The sequence below is a fragment of the Nannospalax galili genome, unplaced genomic scaffold (assembly GCF_000622305.1).
Source record: "Nannospalax galili isolate Female #2095 unplaced genomic scaffold, S.galili_v1.0 scaffold1361, whole genome shotgun sequence".
NCBI lineage: Eukaryota > Metazoa > Chordata > Mammalia > Rodentia > Spalacidae > Nannospalax > Nannospalax galili.
Window position 1 is genome coordinate 195,592 of NW_008345115.1, and position 7,062 is coordinate 202,653.

A 7,062-nucleotide genomic window follows, 5' to 3' on the forward strand; every position below is an offset into this window, starting at 1 on the left:
TGGTAAGTCAGAGCCCATTAGTGAGAAAAGACTTCATGGTAAAGGAACTGAATTGAGCAGTAAAACTGCTTCCTAAACTCAAGTTCACATCTTACTCTTGGTACTGAAATACAATGCTAGCCATTCATTCAGGGCAATGTGGTTAAAGTTAACCATGAAAATTACAGATTTGTTTTATTCTTTAACATTACTACCTTTTTTTTTTTTTTTTTTACCCCCCAGAGGACATTCTATGTAGACTTGTGAGAAATGGGTGAATAATATGGAAGCCTGACTGGTCAGACACTGGTGATAAAACGTATCAAATGATCAGAGTCTCCAGAGTCACTGCTTAATAGGCACACTTTTTCTTTCAACCATAATACTCTACTTAAAAGTACATACATTTTTCTTAACCTAAGATCAGTATGAGGCTCTTTAAAAGTTGCTTTGCTTCTGTTTGGTCTGTTAGGAAGGAGTACAATGTACTCTTTCTCATTTTATTTTAGCTAAGAAAGCTCTGTTCTATTGCTTGCTTCTAATCAAATCTCTGAATTCAGTAGTTAGATCTTTATTATTCACTCTGATGTAAGACTGGCTTTAGATTTTTCTCAGTTAAACTAGTTCATATAGCAAATCTATTAGATGACTGATCTCTAAAAATGGGCCTATAATTTCAATGATCTGTCATGGAGAAGCACTTACTGAACAATCTACCATTAATAATTTTTGCTAATAAAATTAGTCCTCAAAACTGGAAATAACTGTACACTGAACTTACAATGGCATATTTAAGAAATTGTATGAGATGCACTTGTCCTATGAAATTCAAATAACAATAATTTTTCTACAGTAATTTTTAACTCAAAACACAAGTCTAGTGCCATGCTAAGAAGCTAGTCAGGGTAAAACCGAAAGTCTGTATGTGGAATAATGGAAAATAAAGCTAAGAAGGTAGGTTCTGGACAGACTAAGACTTCAAATTCTTATCCAAGACAAAAAAGAGCATCTGAAAGAAGTTTATCAAGGGATTGACAAAAATATGAGGTTACTGTGACTGTGCTGGATAGCTTTAGTGTCAACTTGACACACCTGGGTTGAGGGAGCCTCAATTGGGGGACTGCCTCTATTGGACTGGCCTGTGGCCATGTCCGAGGGCATCTTCTTGATGAGTGATGTGGGAGCGCCCAGCCCACTGTGGGTGGTGCCACCCCTGGGCAGGTGGGCCTGTGTTGAATAAGAAAGCAGGTTGAGCAGGGGCCAGGGGAGCAAGCCAGTAAGCAGAGTCCCTCCATGGCCTGTGCTCCAGCTCCTGCCTCCAGATTCCTGCCCTGCATTCCTACCTTGGGCTCCTGGATGAACTGTGACCCTGGATATGTAAGCTAAATAAACCCTTTCCTCCCCAAGTTGATACTGGTCAGTGTTTTGTCACAGCAATGGAGAAACAGGCTAGGACAGTGACCATCAACTTTTTTTTTTTTTAAGTATTCTTTTATTTCTTCAGGCTATCAAACAAATATGTAGGGATTCATGCCTGCACCTCTCCAAATGTCTTCTATTTCAACTTCTAAAAACTTATTACTTCCCTCCTGAAAACTAAGTATTTCCCGTTTTCAAGCTCTTCAACCTCATCAGATATTTTACACTGTTGACAAAACGATCTTCTCAAAAGTCTTTCAGGCAGCCTGATTTCAGTGCTCCAACTTTCGGGCTAATCTCCATGGATCTCTCTGCCATCTATGAGAGCCTCCTGCCACAAAGTCTTGAATTGTCATCAGACCTCGGTTGAACAGAGTCCTTGGGACTTTGGAGCACCAACTCTTCTGACTCCCTTCAGCCTCAGGTCTACTCCTGCACACTCAGTTGCTCCATCAGCCCTGGGTCCCCCAACTGCCTCTCCGCCAGGGTTTTGAGCTGTCACCCTCACCTACTTCACCTCCTGTGACTTCCACCACCTCCTCCTGGTACAAGACTGAGCTCTGTTGGACCTTCTTTGAGAGCTGTCCCTTTGGGGCCAAGTGCCACTTTGTACATGGCATGGGGGGAGCTGTGCCAGGCCAATCACTACCTGTCTCCCGATTGGCTGGTTCCTCCAATGGGCGGGGCCTGACACGGAGCAGGAACTAGGAAGGGAAGCTGGGAGCCATCTTGGGATGGAAGCCAGGAGCTGCTGGGTGTAGGAAACTCCGCAGCCAGCACAGCAACTCAAAGACAGAATGGACTGACTCCCTGTGGACCTGGGGCAAGATCGCTGGCCCAGGAGGCGTGAGCGAATGCTAGTGGAGCTATGGGCGTGGCATGGTCTGATAAGTCTCTGAGTCGAGGCAGCGTGGGGCTAGGCACTGGGTACTCATTCCTTTGTAAGTTAATAAACTCACATAAAATATATTATATGGTTTGTCTGATCACGCAGGAGACCCAGAAAGAATCTGGGTCACACCACTCAAATACAAGATCAAATTCTGCCACAAGTTTTACCTCCAGGGCTGCCCTCCCTATGATTCAGGATGCCACTACATTCACAACCCCAACAAGGACCTGACCTCCCCTGGACATCCCCAGAGACTGCTACAAAGTACTGGCTTCTCCAGCTTGCCCTTGAGCCACAGATCCTCTCCCTCTCTGCCAGACCTGCCAGCTCCACCCTTGTCCTCCTGTTCCTTTTCACCCTTCCGCACCTCCCACCACCTAAGGATCTTCCCTTTTCCCCCTCTCCCTTCTCTGCTGCCCCTAGAACCCCTGTGGCTTGTAAGGGCCCCACTCTAGCCTGTTGCCCCCATCCTGCCAAAGGTCTACTGCCAGCATCTGGAGGCCCTTGGGCAGCCTAGCGCAGAGCCCATTGGCACACTCGCAGTGGGAGCAGTCTGGGAGGCTCACACTCACCTGTCTTTGAGAACTGGGTGTCTGGGCCTCCCCAGCCTATAACCCAATGGCGACTCCCCATTTTCAATCTCATCTCAGTCGCTGAAGACAAGTGCTTACGCACTGCTGACCAGCTAGATTTTTGTGCTGCTGGGGACTGGGGGTACTCCTAAGTCTCCTCACACATTCCAAAACGCATTAACCCACTCCCCTGATGTTAGGCTGGGGCAGGTCCCTAGTTTACAAGTTCAATGTTGGGGTGAAGTGTTTCCTGGGATCCATAAGATGTAGAGTATCTGAAGAGTCAGTTGTTCTTTGGTTCATTTTGAGACAGTGTCTTCCAATGTAGCCCAAGTTGGTTACACAAAATCCTCCTGCCTCAGTCTCCCAAGTGCTGGGATTACAGGTGTATACTAGTGCCTGCTCAACTCTCATCTCCTGGAATCTTCATGCTGTGAAGGATTAACTCCCATGATCCCTTCCCAAGTTTTACTAGACTGGGAGGTTTAGTGTCTGGTGACTGAAGCCTCCCCAAGGAAGAATGGTGGTGCTCAAATTTCCTCCCCAAGCAAGTTGCCAAAGCTATATTGCCACATCTCTCCTCCTTGACCAGTGGGGCCTCATTTATGAGGACTTTATTGTAATAAAATTTTATAGTATTTATATATATTGGGTCATCTGCCTTGTAGCCTTCTTTTCGTAATATTAAGAACAATGCTATAATTATTAAGTATACTATAACATATTAAGTAATATACTTTGTTACATTGAAGGTCTATTTTTGTGGTTTTTGGAATGTTTAAATAAAAGAACTTTTGAGTGGAGGGAAAAAAAAAAAAAAAACACTTTCCATCTTTGTTTCCAGTTTCCTCCTTTCCTTTCACAGGGTCCCATGCAGCCAAGACTGTCCTTGAACTCTAAGCAGCAGAAGCTAGCCTTGAATCCCTGACCCTTTCTTCCTCTTGCCAGCTCTAGGGTTACAGGAATGAACCACCATGCCAGTGTTCAAGCTATCTGCAGAAATTCAGTGTTCAGTTTCAAAAGTCAAACATTCAAAAATAATTCCCTCTATGAAAACAGCTCCAGTCTAACCTTATCTGCACTCAGGTCTGCAGTTTTAAACAATCCTGGGCTTAGAGATTCCATTCTCTTCCAACATTCCTCCTTCAAATCCTTTATCAGCTCTTCCATTTCTTTTTGAACACACTACTAGGATTTATGTTCTCAACTACAGTATGTTCCAAAAAAGCGATTCCTGTGTCTTGTTCATCAGACTCCTACACAGAAGGCAGCATATAATCGCACAGAATCCTCAGGAAGTCTATTGCCATTGAGATGGATAACAGAATAGGGGTTTGAAGGTGAGCAGGTAAGAGGCAAATTAAAGCATTTCTTTTGAATTCTAGCATAATGCTTTGTCAACTGCAGTAACGATCAACGTGACAACCTCTTACCAAACCAGGTCATTTATTCCACATAATTTCTACTTGGTGTGCTTTCTTCTTCATTTTTAAAACCAAGTTCTTATTATGGTAAAAACTTAAATTACTCTAAAGGTTTTTTACATGTTTGTCCCTTTAAGTATTTGTGCCTTTTAAGTATTTGTCTCTGAAATACATCAGACAAAATAACATTATCGAAACACAGCCTCCCTTCTTGGATCTTTGGTATCTAGCTCTTTGGCTTCAATTATAAAATCTACCATAATCCCAAAAATGTATCTACTACTTTTTCTGTAGGCTTAACTACTTATTACCATTCCTACCCGTTCATTATCATTTTTACTCATACTTTCCCCCTTGACAATTAAGTGCCATCTGCCTACTGTAGGCAGTGAGACCATGCATACAGATATAGCCATCAATCATATCAGCAGCAACTGTACATCTTATTTCTGCTCATGAAGCATCTGTTCCCACAGGAGAGTTTATGACTGACACATATATTTAAGCCTTCCTAGCAACTCCAGTCCTAACTTTTTTCATTTAATACCTACCATGAAACTCAACCTTTTATCACTCTAATCATAGTTCTAGACTGTTTGATGTATAAATCTAGCTGAGTTTACCTAATCCAGTAACACTAAATGAAACACAAAAACAAAAAAATATCCACAAACTCGATCTCATTAAGGTAAGAATCCTAACAAAATGCATTTCTTTTAAGAGTTTCAGGAATAATTCTGTTCACACCTCCCTTAGCCAGGCACCATCATTTTCAGATGAAAAAAACTGACAGTAAATAAAAAGGTAAAGACACTAGCTCAAGGCCCCCTATTGGTTTACAGGCACCATAATGCAGTGGCAAAAAGACTCAAAACTCAGAACTACCTAGGTTCTAGATCTGTCCCCTACTAGCTCTGAGAAAACGTATTCAAGCAGGTTAATGTCTATTGCCTCCCTTCATCTTTAAATGAAGATGTTTAATATCTAAGGGGTGTCTATTTCAAAAGAGCTGTAATGGGGATAAAATGAGTTTCACGCCCTTCCATTCTTTTTTTTTTTTTTTTTTTTCTAAACAGCAAAGTCTTTATTGGATGAACATTCTAAAACACACTTAATCATTTTTGTTCCAAAGCAAGATCTGCCTGCCTCTGCCTCCCAAGTGCTGGGATTAAAGGCGTGCGCCACCACGCCCGGCTTCCCTCTATTCTACAGGCATCACCTTTACTGTAACAATCAGCTTCTACACAAGGTTCAAGTCTCATACTCATTCTGTATCCCTAACTATACCGAATATTTTGTGGGTAACCAAGTAGTATTTTAAATAAATCTGTGGAAGAAAATAATTTTGTGGATTCCCATTTGTAAATCCTGATACATAAGCTATCCTACTAATATTAATAAACTACCAAAGAACCTAGAGTTAATGAATTGGAACTTATATAACAGCACTTAGTATATAAGACAAAGTTAGTTTAGTATCTAAGAACCATGTTAATACTAGAAAACATCTTCTAACAAAGCTAGATGTCACTTTTCTGTAAAATATAACAATCATTTTAATTAGTAACTCATTATAAAAATAAAGTCCTAGGTCTAGAGTTGAGACCAATGGTAGAACAATTGTCTAGCAAGTGGGATGTCCTGGGTTCTATCCCCAATACACAAAAATTGAAAGGATGACAGTCCTCAAAGAAAACAAACCTTTAAAAAAAAAACACTCCATTTAGGAAACAAGTATGTCCCAAAGGATTACAATTTACTGAAAATATTCAATTCCCCATTCCCTTGTGACATGTGGAATTTTACTTTTTGAAACCACTTTAAATTATGGTCTTGAAAAACAAACAGGTAACACAGGTAAAATGTATTTCCTGTTGTTTATGTTGTATAACTGGCACTACAGAACAATCTGAAATATGTAAATCACTGAGTTTCAAGAAGGGTATTTTATTTCTTTACAGATATATACATATAAACTATAAGAGTACAGCATTTAAATGTATAATGTTCATATGTGAAGATGACTAAAGCACTTAAATATTTCTAAAACTTCTTCCTTTTCATTAAAAGCACAAGAACAGAGTCAGTGAAATAGTTCAGCTTGGTAAAGGCACTTTCTGTGCAAACCTGAGGACCTGAGGTAGACCCTGTACCCACACATAGGTGGAAGGAGAGAAATGACTCCACAAAGTTGTCCTCTGATCTCCACATGCACTCCGGGGTGTGTGTGCCCCCATATACATCATACATGTAGAACACAATAATAATAAATAAAATAAAGTGTTTTTTAAAAGACAGAAAATATTAACTATACATATATACATATTGATTCATTTTGCTCAGATTGAGTAAAAGTGAAAGATCTCCTAGTCACGAACAACCAAAAACTGAAAATGTTCAAAGGTAAGTTAAGTGCTGATATCTTGTTCTTTTTCACTGTCTCCTAATCTTACTCTTGTGTACATTTTTTTTAATTTTTATTTTATGTGTACAAATGTATTGCCTGCATGTATGTGAGTGCACTTCTGTTGTGCAATGCCATGGAGGTCAGAAGAGGGCTTCAGATCCCCCTGGAACTGGAGTTAAGGATGGTTGTATTGCCTGCATGTGTGTGCACCTGTGTCATGCAGTGCCCACAAAGTTCAGAAGAAGACATCAGATTCGCTGAAACTAGAGCTACAGATGGTTGTTAACCACCATGTGGGTGCTGGGAATCAAACCCGGGTCCCCTGCAAGAGTAGTCAGTGCTCTTAACCGCTAAACCATCTCTCTAGCC

The 7,062-nt window shown here is 41.0% G+C and overlaps 1 pseudogene; it reads left to right on the forward strand.

The window, feature by feature from the left end:
- The first annotated feature begins 1,483 nt into the window (after positions 1 to 1,483).
- Positions 1,484 to 3,014, forward strand: LOC115071740 (annotated as a pseudogene).
- The last annotated feature ends 4,048 nt before the right edge of the window (positions 3,015 to 7,062 follow it).